This window comes from Bombina bombina, chromosome 4, assembly GCF_027579735.1.
Source record: "Bombina bombina isolate aBomBom1 chromosome 4, aBomBom1.pri, whole genome shotgun sequence".
Lineage (NCBI taxonomy): Eukaryota > Metazoa > Chordata > Amphibia > Anura > Bombinatoridae > Bombina > Bombina bombina.
In genome coordinates this window covers 1,027,552,577-1,027,570,322 of record NC_069502.1, presented here as the reverse complement: position 1 = coordinate 1,027,570,322, position 17,746 = coordinate 1,027,552,577, and the positions used below count along the sequence as shown (strand labels likewise).

Below are 17,746 nucleotides of genomic sequence, written 5' to 3'. Positions count from 1 at the left end.
ACAAAATTCTCTTTTTTAATGGAACGTTTTCGAGGAGCTTGTCCCCATCGATGCTGATGATGGGGACAAGCTCCTCGAAAACGTTCCATTAAAAAAGAGAATTTTGTTGATCTCATTTTGAAAAAAGACCTGAGAGTGCTGTCATTTGTACAGGAAATATTTAAGGCATCATAGCACCCAGGCAGACGACCTTTGGAGGGTATAACCTGTGTGGTATGGACGGTACTATATATATATATATATATATATATATATACAGTATATAGGCAACATTGTTATAGAATAGCTGCTTGATAATATACAAAAAACATGTATCAATGTTATGTTGACTATTGATTGTCATCTTTTTAGTGTTTTTACTAATTTTTATTTTACCGCTTGAATAAGATTGAAAAAAAAAAATAATAATAATATTGTTTTTTAATTAACATAGTTGTATTTGGAATTTCTTTTCCTGCTGCACACAGCGCTGTTTATTTTTCTAATCATCTCTGTAGAGATGCTTGGTTTCAGGAACAGGGTAAGCATACACAGGTATCACTTTAGAGATGCTTGGTTATAGGAACAAGGTAAGCATACACAGGAGTCAACATAGAGAAACTTGGTTTCAGGGACAAGGTAAGCATACACAGGTATCACTGTAGAGATGCTTGGCTTCAGGAGCATGGTAAGCATACACAGGTATCACAGTAGAGATACTTAGCTTCAGGATCAGGGTAAGCATACACAGTTATCACAGCAGATATGCTTAGCTTCAGGAGCAGGGTAAGCATACACAGGTATCACAGCAGAGATGCTTGAAAGGGTGATGAATCAAGATATGCAGGTACAGCTGTGACACGCTGGAGACACATGATACACAGGTACTGCTGTGACAGGCTAGAGACACAGGATACACAGGTACTGCTGTGACAAGCTGGAGACACAGGATACACAGGTACTGCTGTGACAGGCTGGAGACACAGAATACACAGGTACTTCTGTGACAGTCTGGAGACACAGGATACATAGGTACTGCTGTGACAGGCTGGACACAGAATACAAGAGAATTGTCAGAATTCAAGCAAAGGGTCTGTATACCAGGAAAGCAGTCAAATCTTTCATCAAGCTCAGGGAAAATCCCGAAGAATGGTCAATCAGCAAGCCGAGTTTAGAAGCCAGGAGTACACCAACAAAACAGGAATTCAGAAAGAAGACAGGGGATGTCCTTTGAACTTAATTTTAATAAACAGATATAGCCTAAACCCATTAGCTATACTTCTCACAAGGTTTTACACAAATTTAAAAAACAAAAGGTGTGGGTGGAGCAAGAAGGCAAAATATTGCTAACATATACTGATAAGGATCGATATAAATCATATACATAAACAAAATGGGAACGGTTATTTGGACTAATAGGACTGCAGATGGGAACGGCAAATTAGACGAATAGAAAAAAACGACAATAAGAATCCTTTACTTTCCTTCAACAATGTTGAGGAATGGGTTAAAAGTCTGTCTTATATATAGGAGGAGCAGTGGAAACCAGTCATCTTCACAAAGGCTTTGTAGAGCTGAAACCCGTAGACACTTTCTTTACAGCTCCACACATTGGAACTTTGGACATTGGATCAACTCCCATAACCGCGACGTTAAGAGACAACTGAATACTGATTGGTAGGATTTTGAAGTATTTCCATTTTGAATTAGTGCGCGCACTCTGAATTCTTCATTGATTGGACAAAGGAAGGATACGCACCTTAACCTAGTAACAGGTGTCTGTGAATGATACAAATAAGCGGAGAACGCCAGAAGCCGTGAGAGATGGCGAGACCCACAAACAAGGTTAGCCGTAACCCGCTCTGTATATCAGACACTGGAGGTAGAAAAAGTGGCTGCCGACTAGGTAAGCTGCTGTTACGTTAAACCGCTACAACTCATACTACCACAGGGGAGCACTAGATTAATGTGCCTGGTGGTTATAACATACGGATCAACCTTTAAACCTGAATACATTTGGAATTTGTGATACAGATAATTTCACATCAGAAACATTAAACCACTGATAACAGGTGCTTATTGCAGGACAATACATATAACGTACTATTGGTACATACCCATCTGGATTTTGAATACCGGTGGAACTATATATCCATAACTGATAGATTGTATCATCATTAAAGTGGTTTCCTCTTGATACAAACAATATCAAATCGTAAGAATTTATCAACATCTACACTGTTTAAAAAAAAAAAATAATAATCCGTTCCTATCAGCATAATTAATAAACAGGATTGATATGGTAAATTATATGATGTATTATTTTATGCCATAATTCTTATTTAACTTATGCTTGGTCTTTCTAGGCATATATGTTCTTTCACATTAATGTTTAGGATTAAGTATGAGAAGATGTTAGCATATTAATGTTCTAATATCTTATTGCATGGATAATCCATTGAACAGTATTATATGATTTTATTAACCTAGTATGTTTATAACTGTTTGTTTTTGATATTTGAATAATTGATTAAAATATTTGCATTGCAAGGTTGAATGTGGTACATCTTAGTATTTAGGAATTCAGGAAGTTAAACAGAACCGCAAGCAATGGAATCAATCACAATGTCAGGGCAGGAAGTGAATAGTGAAGCAGCCTTTTATAGCAAAGCTGATTGCAAAACTGTCACGCCGCCCTGGCTGTTGACAGGGACGCAACACTTCCTCTCTGTTTGTTGCCTAGGACGCTCTGGCGGTTGCCAGGTATCCGGCGGTACCTCTGAGCGTGCGGCGATTACATCATCGCTGCCGGGTCCTTGAGTTCTTGGCGCGAATTGTCAGCAATTTAAGTACTTGCTTCACTTACATTCTCTGCCCAAGTATAGGTGTTTCTTAGTGTTCTCCTGGGTGTTATTATTGCTGTATGCTGGACTGTTATATTGTTGCTGACCTCTGCTTGTCTGACCACTCTGCCTGTTTACCCCTAAACTGCTGGATTGATATTATATTGCTAAACCCTGCCTGTCTGACTACTCTGCTTGATTAACCCCTATTGCTCTGGATTGCCTCTCTGGATTGCCAAACCCTGCCTGCCTGACCATCCTAGTGTTTTACCTCTGGACTGCTTTACCATTGCCAAACCCTGCCTGCTGGACCATTCTAGTGGTTAACCTTTGAACTGCCTTTCTCTGATTCCCTGCCTGTTGCCGCCGAAGACTATCCTGCCTGTGGTGAGTGCCGCTTACCTCATCTTGCAAACTTTCTCTGCTCTGGGATATTCCCTATCATTCCCTCTTGACGCCGAGATAAGAAGACTACTGGCCGAGTTCGGTCTGATAGTGGAGTATCCCACGAGCATTACAAAAACTACCTGCAGCTGACAAGCAGGTGGAGCCAGAGAGCAATCCACTGCAGGTAACAGGTCTCCACAAAAATGCAAGCATACGCAAATGCCTCTGGTGGCTCAGGAAAAGAGAAATCAGCTAAGAATCAGGAGTTCCAGGTTCAAATCCGGGCATGGCCGTGACAAGGTCAAATGACAAGATTAAAAAATCAAGACAAAATCAGGATCCAGAAGATTTGGTCAGAACACAAGTGAAAGTTAAAAAATTCAGAAATCCAATATGAAAGGCCCACCCAGATATCTTACTATCAACAAAAGGGCAAGGAAATGACTGAAACCACATCATAAATAGACCCCTGATTCATTCCAAGAATGTTTCTACAGAATTAATAAGGAAGCAAAAAATGTCAAAAAGCAAACAAAAAAAACTGCAGGAAATACGGATCTGATTATGATTGTGACCCACCAGCAGAGTGTAGTTGGTAAGATAAAGTCTTGAAAAGTTGTTTAGCTGAATGTACAGTTTGCCAGTAGAAAAAGTTTCAGAGTTGTCAGCTTAGCCAAGGTTAAACATAGTAGTTAGTCCAAACAAAACAAGTAGTAGTAGGGCAAGTCAAATAGTAGAGCAAGACAGAAGCAATGTCTGTTTAGGCACGTTAGGCAGGTGCCAGCATATTAGTCCAAATGTCTAGGCAAAGCAGGTAAGACAGGAAAAGTTTGGCAACAGTAGATGGAAGCAATCAGAATCAGTAGACAAAGAAATGTCATGTACACAGGAAAGGTTCTGCAACAATGGTCAGGACACAGGCAGAATCAGTATACAAAGGTAGGCCAGGTAAATAAGCTAAGTTCAGCAAAAATAGGATATACACAGAAGAATACACCAAGGATATTCACTAGCAGCACTAATATACAGCCACAGGGAGAGGCACAACTTCTTCTATAATAAGTCTAGTATGGCACAAAACAGTGTGCAAATGACTTATTTCACATCATACAATGACCCTTACAAAGTCTGTTTTGGCTTCAGTATTTATTTAGTGTAGTTCTATTGGTACCTTTGGTGTTGGAAGTGATCTTGTGCCATAACTGGCGCTAAGACCTGCAAGTGTTAAAAGGCTTTTAATTACATCATTCTGTGCTTGGTAATTCTGTATAGAAATCCTGGATTTCTAGGGGCCTGGTTTTCATATCTTGCTTAACCTGGTCTGTGCCTAGAACTGTGTACTGTGAAACTTGTTGCTGACTTTGGTTATTCTTTTGCCTGCTTCTTCTGTTCTGACAGTTGGCTATTACTGGACATTCTGCTTCCTAATCATTCTTCTGTGCATTCCCTGGGTGTTAACATTTGTCTCTACCTTCTGGAGCGAATGTTACTGTTGCAGACTAGGAGTCCAAATGGTATTGAGAGTGGGACATTAGTTATTTTGTAGAATAGATATGTATTCTTTGTTAGAATGTTATTATTTGACTGCTAGAACCTTATTGGTTTATTATATAGTACTTTCTGCTCAATTTAGAACTATTATTTTGGTAATATTTGGATATTTAATGCTGCTTTCTTTATATTTTAGTGGTTTTGTATGTACCAGATTCAACAACAATATTTAATGTGATTGTGTATTATTTTGTATGTTTTTTCAAAAATTTCACATTTTAGGATATTCATGCTATTTTAAATTTTATTATTATTACTTTTTATTGTTATTGTATCTGCATTAGTTGCAAAAGTTTGGATTGGTTAAGGGAAGATGAGCAGCATGGTGATGAGGTCATCAATGAGTTAGCGCCACATTTAGGACGTGAAATGCTTAAAATGGATTATAGAACTCCTTGTGTATATTTTTTACTTTTTAATGTTTATCCAAAAAGGATTATATGTTTTTTAAAGACATCCATTTGACATCCGTTTGAGTGCGGCAACCTTTTTCTACTTTGTCTTATATGCTGTTTTTTCCATCGCACCACACTACAGTTTGGGGTTTTGGAATATTCTCCTGGAACGAGTGTGATGCTTTCTTCGACTTTGTAGATTTTGAATACTTTGCTTGTCTGTTCCTAAATTTTGCCTGCAGTTCCAATATTGGGTCCTATCTATCAAGCTCCATATGGAGCTTGAGGGCCCGTGTTTCTGGCGAGCCGCTGCTCCATAACCGTGTCCGCCTGCTCTGATGAGGCAGACAGGAATCACCGGAATTCAACCCGATCGAGTACGATTGGGTTGATTGACACCCCCTGCTGGTGGCCGATTGGTGAGCTCTTGTGAGCTGCTGGTGCAATGCTGAATACGGAGAGCGTATTGCTCTCCGCATTCAGCAAGGTCTTGTGGACCTGATCCGCACTGTCGGATCAGGTCTGCAAGACCTATGATAAATAGGCCTTATAGGCTAAGCTTTTAATCAAAGCAAAATCCTTAATACCTTATACACTGCTCTCCAGTGAAGTTCCCTTTCCATCAAACTCAATTACTTTCTATGGGATGCATCTTACAACATCCCCTTTTGTAGAGATCCTTTTTTTTTAGAGAATTTCATGAGGGCACCCCCTGTGTGTGCCGGTAAGGGTTTTACCTCTCAATTGGTGAATTTAAGATAATCGGCCGGGCCCTAGTCTCCATAAAGTAAAGGGAATTGCCATGTAATCTAGGATTCCCTAGATTTAAGAGACTATTAAACAAGCTCAAAGTATTTAGTGCTTCTTTAAGCATTACGCTTGTAGGTTATTGGATGAAGTCTTAATTCAGTTCCTGTAAGAGCATTATTTGTTTATGGTATATCTGGAATGCTGGCACTCACTATTGTATTCATACCAGAGAAAGCCTCTGGAAATGAGTGAAGCATTGTGTCAACTCTAGGGTGGTTTGAAACTTTGAAGAGGGAGTAGCGGAATGAGCAAGTGTTTAAGCCAAATCAAATCAAGGATCTGGAACCAATAAAGAGATCATGGGGGGTAGTTATCAAGCCGTCTACTTTTCTGGCTTCGCCGGCCCAATACGTCCGCCTAAGCTCGCCTACCTTCGCCGCCGTGGACCTTGAATACGTTCGCCTAAGTTATCAAATAAAGCTGTCAAAAAGCCGCGGGGCGATGAGCAGCGGACTGTGACAGTTATCACTCATCCGATCTCGCTGCCCTTCGGCTTTTTCCCAGCTTTATTGCTAGCCTGTCACTAAGCACTCACACTAAACTACACTGTTCTACCCCCTATACCGGCGCCCCCGGAGCCCCCCGCAACTAAATAAAGTTACTAACCCCTAAACCGCCGCTCCTAGACCCCGCCGCAAGTCTTATAAATGTATTAACCCCTAAACCGCCGCTCCTAGACCCCGCCGCAAGTCTTATAAATGTATTAACCCCTAAACCGCCGCTCCTAGACCCCGCCGCAAGTCTTATAAATGTATTAACCCCTAAACCGCCGCTCCCGGACACCGCTGCCACCTACAGTATACCTAGTAACCCCTATCCTGCCCCCCCTACACCGTCGCCACCTATAATAAATTTATTAACCCCTAATCTGCCCCCCCTACACCGTCGCCACCTATAATAAATTTATTAACCCCTATCCTGCCCCCCACTACGCCGCCGCCACTGTAATAAAATTATTAACCCCTAAACCTAAGTCTAACCCTAACGCCCCCCTAACTTAAATATTAATTAAATAAATCTAAATAAATTAACTCTTATTAACTAAATGAATCCTATTTAAAACTAAATACTTACCTTTAAAATAAACCCTAATATAGCTACAATATAAATAATAATTATATTCTAGCTATCTTAGGATTTATATTTATTTTACAGGTAACTTTCAATTTATTTTAACCAGGTACAATAACTATTAAATAGTTATTAACTATTTAATAGCTTACCTAGCTAAAATAAAGAGAAATGTACCTGTGAAATAAATCCTAACCTAAGTTACAATTACACCTAACACTACACTATACTTTAATAAATGAATCCTATTTAAAACTAAATACTTACCTGTAAAATAAACCCTAAGATAGCTACAATGTAATTAATAATTATATTATAGCTATCTTAGGATTTATATTTATTTTACAGGTAACTTTGTATTTATTGTAGCTAGTTAGAATAGTTATTTAATAGTTATTAACTATTTAATAACTACCTAGCTAAAAGAAATACAAAATTACCTGTAAAATAAATCCTAACCTAAGTTACAATTAAACCTAATACTACACTATCATTAAATTAACTAAATAAACTACATACAAATAACTACAATTAAATACAATTACATAAACTAACTAAAGTACAACAAATAAAAAAAGCTAAGTTACAAAAAATAAAAAAATAAGTTACAAACATGTTAAAAATATTACAACAATTTTAAGCTACTTACACCTAATCTAAGCCCCCTAATAAAATAACAAACCCCCCCAAAATAAAAAAAATCCCTACCCTATTCTAAATTAAATAAATTTCAAAGCTCTTTTACCTTACCAGCCCTTAAAAGGGCCATTTGTGGGGGCATGCCCCAAAAAGTTCAGCTCTTTTGCCTGTAAAAGAAAAATACAACCCCCCCCCAACATTAAAACCCACCACCCACATACCCCTAATCTAACCCAAACCCCCCTTACAAAAACCTAACACTAATCCCCTGAAGATCATCCTACCTTGAGTCGTCTTCACTCAGCCGAGCCACCGATGGAACTGAAGAGGACATCCGGAGCGGAAGAAGTTAATCCTCCAAGCGGCGCTGAAGAAATCTTCCATCCGATGAAGTCATCATCCAGGCGGCGCTGAAGAAGTCTTCGATCCGGCCGATGTCATCTTCAAAGAGGCGCTGAAGAGGTCTTCTATCCGGGCGAAGTCATCTTCCAAGCCGGGTCTTGAATCTTCCTTCCGCCGACGCGGAACCACCTTCTTCACCGACGGACTACGACGAATGATGGCTCCTTTAAGGGACGTCATCCAAGATGGCGTCCCCTCAATTCCGATTGGCTGATAGGATTCTATCAGCCAATCGGAATTAAGGTAGGAAAATCTGATTGGCTGATGGAATCAGCCAATCAGATTCAAGTTCAATCCGATTGGCTGATGGAATCAGCCAATCAGATTGAGCTCGCATTCTATTGGCTGATCGGAACAGCCAATAGAATGCGAGCTCAATCTGATTGGCTGATTCCATCAGCCAATCGGATTGAAGTTGAATCTGATTGGCTGATTCCATCAGCCAATCAGATTTTCCTACCTTAATTCCGATTGGCTGATAGAATCCTATCAGCCAATCGGAATTGAGGGGACGCCATCTTGGATGACGTCCCTTAAAGGAGCCGTCATTCGTCGTAGTCCGTCGGTGAAGAAGGTGGTTCCGCATCGGCGGAAGGAAGATTCAAGACCCGGCTTGGAAGATGACTTCGCCCGGATAGAAGACCTCTTCAGCGCCTCTTTGAAGATGACATCGGCCGGATCGAAGACTTCTTCAGCGCCGCCTGGATGATGACTTCATCGGATGGAAGATTTCTTCAGCGCCGCTTGGAGGATTAACTTCTTCCGCTCCGGATGTCCTCTTCAGTTCCATCGGTGGCTCGGCTGAGTGAAGACGACTCAAGGTAGGATGATCTTCAGGGGATTAGTGTTAGGTTTTTGTAAGGGGGGTTTGGGTTAGATTAGGGGTATGTGGGTGGTGGGTTTTAATGTTGGGGGGGGGTTGTATTTTTCTTTTACAGGCAAAAGAGCTGAACTTTTTGGGGCATGCCCCCACAAATGGCCCTTTTAAGGGCTGGTAAGGTAAAAGAGCTTTGAAATTTATTTAATTTAGAATAGGGTAGGGATTTTTTTTATTTTGGGGGGGTTTGTTATTTTATTAGGGGGCTTAGATTAGGTGTAAGTAGCTTAAAATTGTTGTAATATTTTTAACATGTTTGTAACTTATTTTTTTATTTTTTGTAACTTAGCTTTTTTATTTGTTGTACTTTAGTTAGTTTATGTAATTGTATTTAATTGTAGTTATTTGTATGTAGTTTATTTAGTTAATTTAATGATAGTGTAGTATTAGGTTTAATTGTAACTTAGGTTAGGATTTATTTTACAGGTAATTTTGTATTTCTTTTAGCTAGGTAGTTATTAAATAGTTAATAACTATTTAATAACTATTCTAACTAGCTAAAATAAATACAAAGTTACCTGTAAAATAAATATAAATCCTAAGATAGCTAGAATATAATTATTATTTATATTGTAGCTATATTAGGGTTTATTTTAAAGGTAAGTATTTAGTTTTAAATAGGATTCATTTAGTTAATAAGAGTTAATTTATTTAGATTTATTTAATTAATATTTAAGTTAGGGGGGCATTAGGGTTAGGGTTAGACTTAGGTTTAGGGGTTAATAATTTTATTACAGTGGCGGCGGCGTAGTGGGGGGCAGGATAGGGGTTAATAAATTTATTATAGGTGGCGACGGTGTAGGGGGGGCAGATTAGGGGTTAATAAATTTATTATAGGTGGCGATGGTGTAGGGGGGCAGGATAGGGGTTAATACATTTAATATAGGTTGCGGCGGGTTCAGGGAGCGGCGGTTTAGGGGTTAATACATTTATTATAGTTGCGGTGGGCTCTGGGAGCGGCGGTTTAGGGGTTAATATGTATAGAGTAGCTTGCGGTGGGCTCCGGGAGCGGCGGTTTAGGGGGTAATAACTTTATTTAGTTGCGGCGGTGTAGGGGGGGTCAGATTAGCGGTGTTTAGACTCGGGGTACATGTTAGGGTGTTAGGTGTAGACATCTCCCATAGGAATCAAAGGGATGTCTGTCAGCAGCGAACTTGTACTTTCGCTATGGTCAGACTCCCATTGATTCCTATGGGATCCGCCGCCTCCAGGCTGGCGCTTTGAAAACCAGGTACGCTGGGCCGTAAAAGTGCCGAGCGTACCTGCTAGTTTTTTGATAACTAGCAAAAGTAGTGAGATTGTGCCGCACTTGTGTGCGGAACATCTGGAGTGACGTAAGAATCGATCTGTGTCGGACTGAGTCCGGCGGATCGAAGTTTACGTCACAAAATTCTACTTTTGCCGGTCTCGAGCCTTTGATAACTAAGGCGAATCAGCCGCGCCACAAATACGCTGCGGAATTCCAGCGTATTTGAGGTTGACGGCTTGATAACTAGGCCCCTATGGGTTTAATACACAAGTGCAACATAATCCAGGAAACATACCTTGAGTCAAGTAGCCAGAATAGAAATACAGGAGCAAATTAGAACACAGGTAGGGTCCATTGAAAAGGCTTTCAGTGGTAAGGTCTTCAGACACAGAAACACCAAAATAAAAAAGTGTTGTGTGGTTTACCATTTGAATGTTTAGGATGGACGTGATCCACATCACATATTTTATGTATGGTGCTGGTGTTGGGACATATATCTATTGTATCAATTTAGCAAGCATATAAATGTATACCTGCTCAAAAACCTTTAACCAACGTTGGTCATTGTGAACAGGCTTCTGTATGACTGGTAAGCAATTCTGTGGCATCTTGTGGCTCTGACAGATCGGCTCTATGAACTAGTTAAACTGGATCTCAAGATACAAGATATAAAAATGTTTGAAGCTTTGTAGTTGTATCCCACCAAATCTTGTTTGTTTTTTATCCTTCACACTAGATACACATTATATGACTTTTGCATTAATTCAACTGATTATCAACAGGGTATAATAACTTCTGAGAATTTCCATAAATCCTCAAATGATTTGTGAAGTAGAGATAATTGAGACTGGAAACGCTATCAATTTGCAAAGCTCACTGGGATAAAATTATACGATCAAAATAAAAAATAATTAATTCAAAACACCAGTTTAGGTTCTTAACAAAACTACAGAAACTAAATTAAAAATTTTTTGAATTACATCAAGAACTTTGGAACTTAAACGAGAAGTCTAATTAGGGAGTTTTATAATAACACAATAATTAATAAACATTTTTTATATCCTTTATAAATGTCTGTTAAGAGATGTTTTGCAGTGCATAAGATGTTTCTTTGATGAGATGGAATACATTATATTTATTGAAATATCCATGGGTAGCTAACCCGTCCAATTTCCATATAGACAAACTGATTTATTCTTATTTACTCCAAGATATATATTTTTTCTTTTTTTTAAAGAAATTATTGGCATATTCTTTTGTTGATTTGGGAATAGCCTTTAGCTTTGTGCTAACTATATAATGGCCTAGATACCTATCATCTCCAGCCATTACACCTTTGATTGAAGATTGATCTTTTTAGACTGTAATCCATCCCTCTACTTCTCTGTTAAAACATATATTGTACTTAAAGGACCAGTAAATACTGTAGATTTGCATAATCAACCAATTCATGATAAAAAGACAATGCAATATCACTTAGTCTGAGCTTCAAATTTGTTTTTTTTTCTGTCAAATTTTAAAGTTATGTCTATTTCCTCTCCCCCTGTATCTTGTGACAACCATCAACCAATCACAAATGCATATACGTATATTCTGCGAGTTCTTGCACATGCTCAGTAGGAGCTGGTGACTCAAAAAGTGTAAATATAAAAATACTGTGCACGTTTTGTTAATGGGAGTAAATTGAAAAGTTGTTAAAAATTGGATGCTCTATCCGAATCATGAAAGTTTAATTTTTACTTGAGTGTCCCTTTAAACACGATCTAACATGCATATGAAAGAGCATAATTTACACACAAAAATAAAAAGAAAATTGTTTCCCAGAAAAAATGTTATTAAATTTAAACTAATAATGCAGTATTGTACTTCCTTTTAATCCTCACTGGCTGATAAAGAAACTGCCTGTGCATTACTAATAGAGAGAGATATTAATCTACAAAGAAAATATGAAACATTGATTTTATTCAGGATACGAACATGAATAGAAAAGCAAAAATGAAATAAAGCAAAAGAAAGAATAAAAGAAAGAAAGAGTTGACTATAATGTCCATTTAAAATGCCCTGACAACCTCCTTGTAATACAGACATTTTTTCCTTTTTGTGTTTATATTTTATTACATTCAGTGCTGATAAAAAAAACTTGTATTAGCACTCCCAGGAGATATTTACAGAAGTATAAAGCTCTGTGAATGTTACATTTACATGCTGATAAGTGAAAATATTTATCCAGAATTTTACCTGTGTAGTCTGAGTTTGTAGCGTAGAGGGGTAGGCAAATTGAGAACAATATAAATCTCTGTGAAATGTAAAAACTTGCCCTAATAATGACATTCATGTGGTCTATACAAATGTTGTGAACTATCAATAATCAATGTTCGTTAAGGATTGGTTTCTCTGCTAGAGAACTAAAAAGATATATACTTGTATACTACTCTATGGGGCCTATCTATCAAGCTCCGAAAGGAGCTTGATGCCCCGTGTTTCTGGCGAGCCTGCAGGCTCGCCAGAAACACCAGTTATGAAGCAGCGGTCTAAAGACCGCTGCTCAATAACCTGTCCACCTGCTCTGAGCAGGCGGACAGACATCGCCGCAATTCAACCCAATCGAGTACGATCGGGTTGATTGACACCCCCCTGCTGGTGGCCCATTGGCCGCGAGTCTGCAGGGGGCGGCGTTGCACCGGCAGCTCTTGTGAGCTGCTGGTGCAATGCTGAATACGGAGAGCGTATTGCTCTCCGTATTCAGCGAGGTCTGGCAGACCTGGTCCGCACTGTCGGATCAGGTCCGCCAGACTTTAATAAATAGAGGCCTCTGTATCTACTCTGTAACCTGAAAAATGAAGTAGAAGTGAACTAAAAAATAAGGGTGCACTAGAAATGCATTTTACTTATATTACCAAGGGCCTGATATTCAAAACCTCTGCTGAGGCAAAATTATCTAAGAAGTCTCGTCTGTACTGTGAGGCCCTAAAAATTTTTAGAAACACAAATTGTATCTTGAGAAATGTTTATGTTGCTATCTAGTATTCTTTATGTGAAACAGAGAATCCTACATTACAATACAAGGTCTAAAAAAATCCCAAAGATTTTTTGTGATTTCTCTCCATGCCAGCAAGTAAGAATATCAAGTCCCAAGTGATACCAGTAAAACATTTTCAATATCATTAACACAAGGACCCCTATGCATAACAGGAAGTGTTTGTGTGATGTCCTAGAATCCTGACATTGTCACTGCAGTTGTTCTGTGACATCCCTCTCCTCATCTTTATATACCCCTGGTACTGGTGCCCTGTACTATCATTAAGAGATGATCTACCATAAAATGAGTATGCTCTCTCATCTCATTTCTGCCAGTATGCTTGACCAAATGCTCCAAATGTTTTCCTATATACTTTCCCTCCCTTGCCGGACATTTACTCATACTGGACACGGACACGCTATACCATCTCCCTAAGAAAATAGACCATTCATCCATATGATCACACAGGTTGTAGATTCAAAATTAATAAAAAAAAATAATTCTGTTGGTGAAATTTAATTAAACATTTTGCAAATGTATGTCAATGTAAGCTTAAAACTAATTTTCATAACATCCACTTAATTGCAATCATGAATGAACATTCTGATGTTAATATGTTATGCTAGAACATGTTTTATAGTTTAGAAGTGTTGTTTGCTATTTAATATTTAAATAAAACAAACACAAATAAATAAAAATACAAAAAGCCCAGATGTACTGTGAAAAAAAATGCTAAAATATTTTTGCAACAGGATAGAGGTCTTGAAATAGTTTTGAAAATTGGGTGAAAAGTGTTTTCTAACAGATTGTAACAGAGTTATCACATGCAAAAAACATTGAAAAAAATTATGTCATTGCACCTAAGACAAAATACTGTATTCATTATATTAATAATAATGTTAATCTACATTTTACTGGAAAAAATATACAGGGAGTGCAGAATTATTAGGCAAATGAGTATTTTGACCACATCATCCTCTTTATGCATGTTGTCTTACTCCAAGCTGTATAGGCTCGAAAGCCTACTACCAATTAAGCATATTAGGTGATGTGCATCTCTGTAATGAGAAGGGGTGTGGTCTAATGACATCAACACCCTATATCAGGTGTGCATAATTATTAGGCAACGTCCTTTCCTTTGGCAAAATGGGTGAAAAGAAGGACTTGACAGGCTCAGAAAAGTCAAAAATAGTGAGATATCTTGCAGAGGGATGCAGCACTCTTAAAATTGCAAAGCTTCTGAAGTGTGATCATCGAACAATCAAGCGTTTCATTCAAAATAGTCAACAGGGTCGCAAGAAGCGTGTGGAAAAACCAAGGCGCAAAATAACTGCCCATGAACTGAGAAAAGTCAAGCATGCAGCTGCCAAGATGCCACTTGCCACCAGTTTGGCCATATTTCAGAGCTGCAACATCACTGGAGTGCCCAAAAGCACAAGGTGTGCAATACTCAGAGACATGGCCAAGGTAAGAAAGGCTGAAAGACGACCACCACTGAACAAGACACACAAGCTGAAACGTCAAGACTGGGCCAAGAAATATCTCAAGACTGATTTTTCTAAGGTTTTATGGACTGATGAAATGAGAGTGAGTCTTGATGGGCCAGATGGAAGAAGTCTGCATCCTTCAAGAAAAACATGATTTTCATGCAGGACAATGCTCCATCACACGCGTCCAAGTACTCCACATCGTCGCTGGCAAGAAAGGGTATAAAAGAAGAAAATCTAATGACATGGCCTCCTTGTTCACCTGATCTGAACCCCATTGAGAACCTGTGGTCCATCATCAAATGTGAGATTTACAAGGAGGGAAAACAGTACACCTCTCTGAACAGTGTCTGGGAGGCTGTGGTTGCTGCTGCACGCAATGTTGATGGTGAACAGATCAAAACACTGACAGAATCCATGGATGGCAGGCTTTTGAGAGTCCTTGCAAAGAAAGGTGGCTATATTGGTCACTGATTTGTTTTTGTTTTGTTTTTGAATGTCAGAAATGTATATTTGTGAATGTTGAGATGTTATATTGGTTTCACTGGTAAAAATAAATAATTGAAATGGTTATATATTTGTTTTTTGTTAAGTTGCCTAATAATTATGCACAGTAATAGTCACCTGCACACACAGATATCCCCCTAAAATAGCTATAACTAAAAACAAACTAAAAACTACTTCCAAAACTATTCAGCTTTGATATTAATGAGTTTTTTGGGTTCATTGAGAACATGGTTGTTGTTCAATAATAAAATTAATCCTCAAAAATACAACTTGCCTAATAATTCTGCACTCCCTGTATAAAAAATTGCACCTAATAAAAATAAACTTTTTTTCATCTAGTTTATATAAAAATTTATTCAAATAGCTATTTGAAAACTAATGACTGCCATGATAACTGGATTAACATTGTTTGTAACAGTTTTGGTTGTGACAGGTTTTAAGATTGCAAATACCATCAACAATAAATTATATAGTACAGCAAACACTACATCAAAAACTAGCGGGCACTCACTTAAATACAAGAAGGGGCAAATACTAAAACCATAAAATTGGCGACTAGTTGCAGCTATTGACCGAGAGTTGAACCTTCACAGCAAAGCCAAAATCACAGGTGTAGGTAATGCTTTATTAAAATAAACAGCTTTATGAAAATTTTTGAGGAATTTTTCGTTTTTTTATTCAATATGGCACCACTTGGTGGCGCTATATTCATGATGTGTTCGGAATTTGGATGGGCAACATTGGAAAAGTGCCTCTAGACTTTTAACTTCACTGGAGTGAAAGTAGTGTAGATTTCCTTGATACTACCATGTATAAGGGTGAAGCAAAATTGGAAACAGAATAGCGATAGAAATAATTTGTTACACTTTCAGAGTGCCCATCCAGTACCCTTTGAAAGGTTGTTACCTAAGAGTCAATTTCTTAAAGTAAGATGATTTGTATCTCAGAAAATCTCGGATAATGAGAACAAAAGAAGACAGATTCGTTTTTATATCTGAATTTAATAATCAAAATGGGGAGATAATCCGGATATTTAGGAATTTCAAAATGATATGTCCGCTTTTAGGCACTCATGTTCCCTAAGGGATAAGCTCATAAAAGCAGATGTAGGGTCAAGTAAAACAAATAGGGGCAACTATATTACGGTAGTGAATAAGGGATGTTATCCCTGTTTAAATTGTTCTAATTGTGGTAGTATGAATACAGGATATTCAAGTACAGAACATAATTTGGCTTTTAATGGATATTATACATGTAATACGGATTTTGTGATTTACATGATTAAATGTCTATGTGGGAAAGCATATATAGGGGAGACTACCTGTAGGTTCTGGTACCGTACAATAGAGCATAAATGTAATATTAGAAATAAAGATAATGAAGCTCCAATATCATATACTTTTATATAGGAAGGGCATACAATTTCTCAACTCAGATTTCAAATTAGTAATCGTGTGAGAAGACTAAGACAAGGAGGAAAAAGAGAAAAGTTATTAAATCATTTTTAAAATTAGATACTTTAAACCCAAGAGGGTTGAATAGGGAGATAGATTGGTCTGTATTTTATGAAAGTTGTTTTGTTTTGTAGACACTAGATAGCACCTAGATACATGATATGGATTAAAGTATATGAAAGAGTTAATTCAAGTATATGAAAGAGTTAATTATTGAGGTGATGGTTTGGTGCCACCTGGATGATATTCAACAGGTGTATTGTGAGATATATATTTATGCAGCATGACTAAGGGATGACATCAAGAAATGTTTTTTGTAAGCAATGTATTTATAATAAACTTTAAAGATTATGGATACTGTGCTGCTGCAACAATGTTTCTTTGGGGAATTTGATTCAAGGTGTTGGCAGACATCTGCAGCATGCTCTTCTGTGAGAGCGCTGAATTACCTTTTGGATTTCTACTCTAATGCTTTATTACAAGTCATGATTGAAGGCTGGAGTAAGGGACAATGAAAGGGCACTTGGGTGAGGCCAATAGCAGTAACTTTTCTTGCATTTTTTTATTTGCAGCCAGATGGATTTTGCTGTTGTTATTTGTGTATATTTTGGTTGCACTTCCCTGGTAGATTTTGTGCCCAACACATCCTCAAAAAGAATGTATTTAAAAAAAAAATAGGGCAAAACCAAGTGTTTTTGTTTTCATTTTCAAATGTTTGACAACAAATGTTGCGTGGTTTGATATTTTTTGGCTAAACAATTAATAGTAAGGTTAAATGTCTTGAAATGACCTTTCCCTCAATATTGGCCTGGATAAATAGACACTAACATTTTGTGGGCATAGCTTCTTACAAGGCAGCAGTCTTGAAGCCTTGAAAGATTTCATCACCCATAGCACCAAGGGGATCTTTAAGATGTGGGGTTACTATGAGAATGAATGATATCCTTAGCACCCAAAGCAAAGAATTAGGCCACTATTACTTAGGCTTTTATATTTCTGGCTTATATTTCTACTGTAGGGCCAAATTATAGTATGTATGGAGAGAGTGGTGTGTACTCAGTGGACACACCACGCCC

General features: G+C 38.0%; 1 long non-coding RNA gene across 1 annotated transcript in view; it reads left to right on the top strand.

Moving 5' to 3' along the window:
• Nucleotides 1-17,746, top strand: part of LOC128655756 (uncharacterized) — an 80,605-nt gene that overhangs the window by 51,502 nt on the left and 11,357 nt on the right. The window lies entirely within an intron of this gene.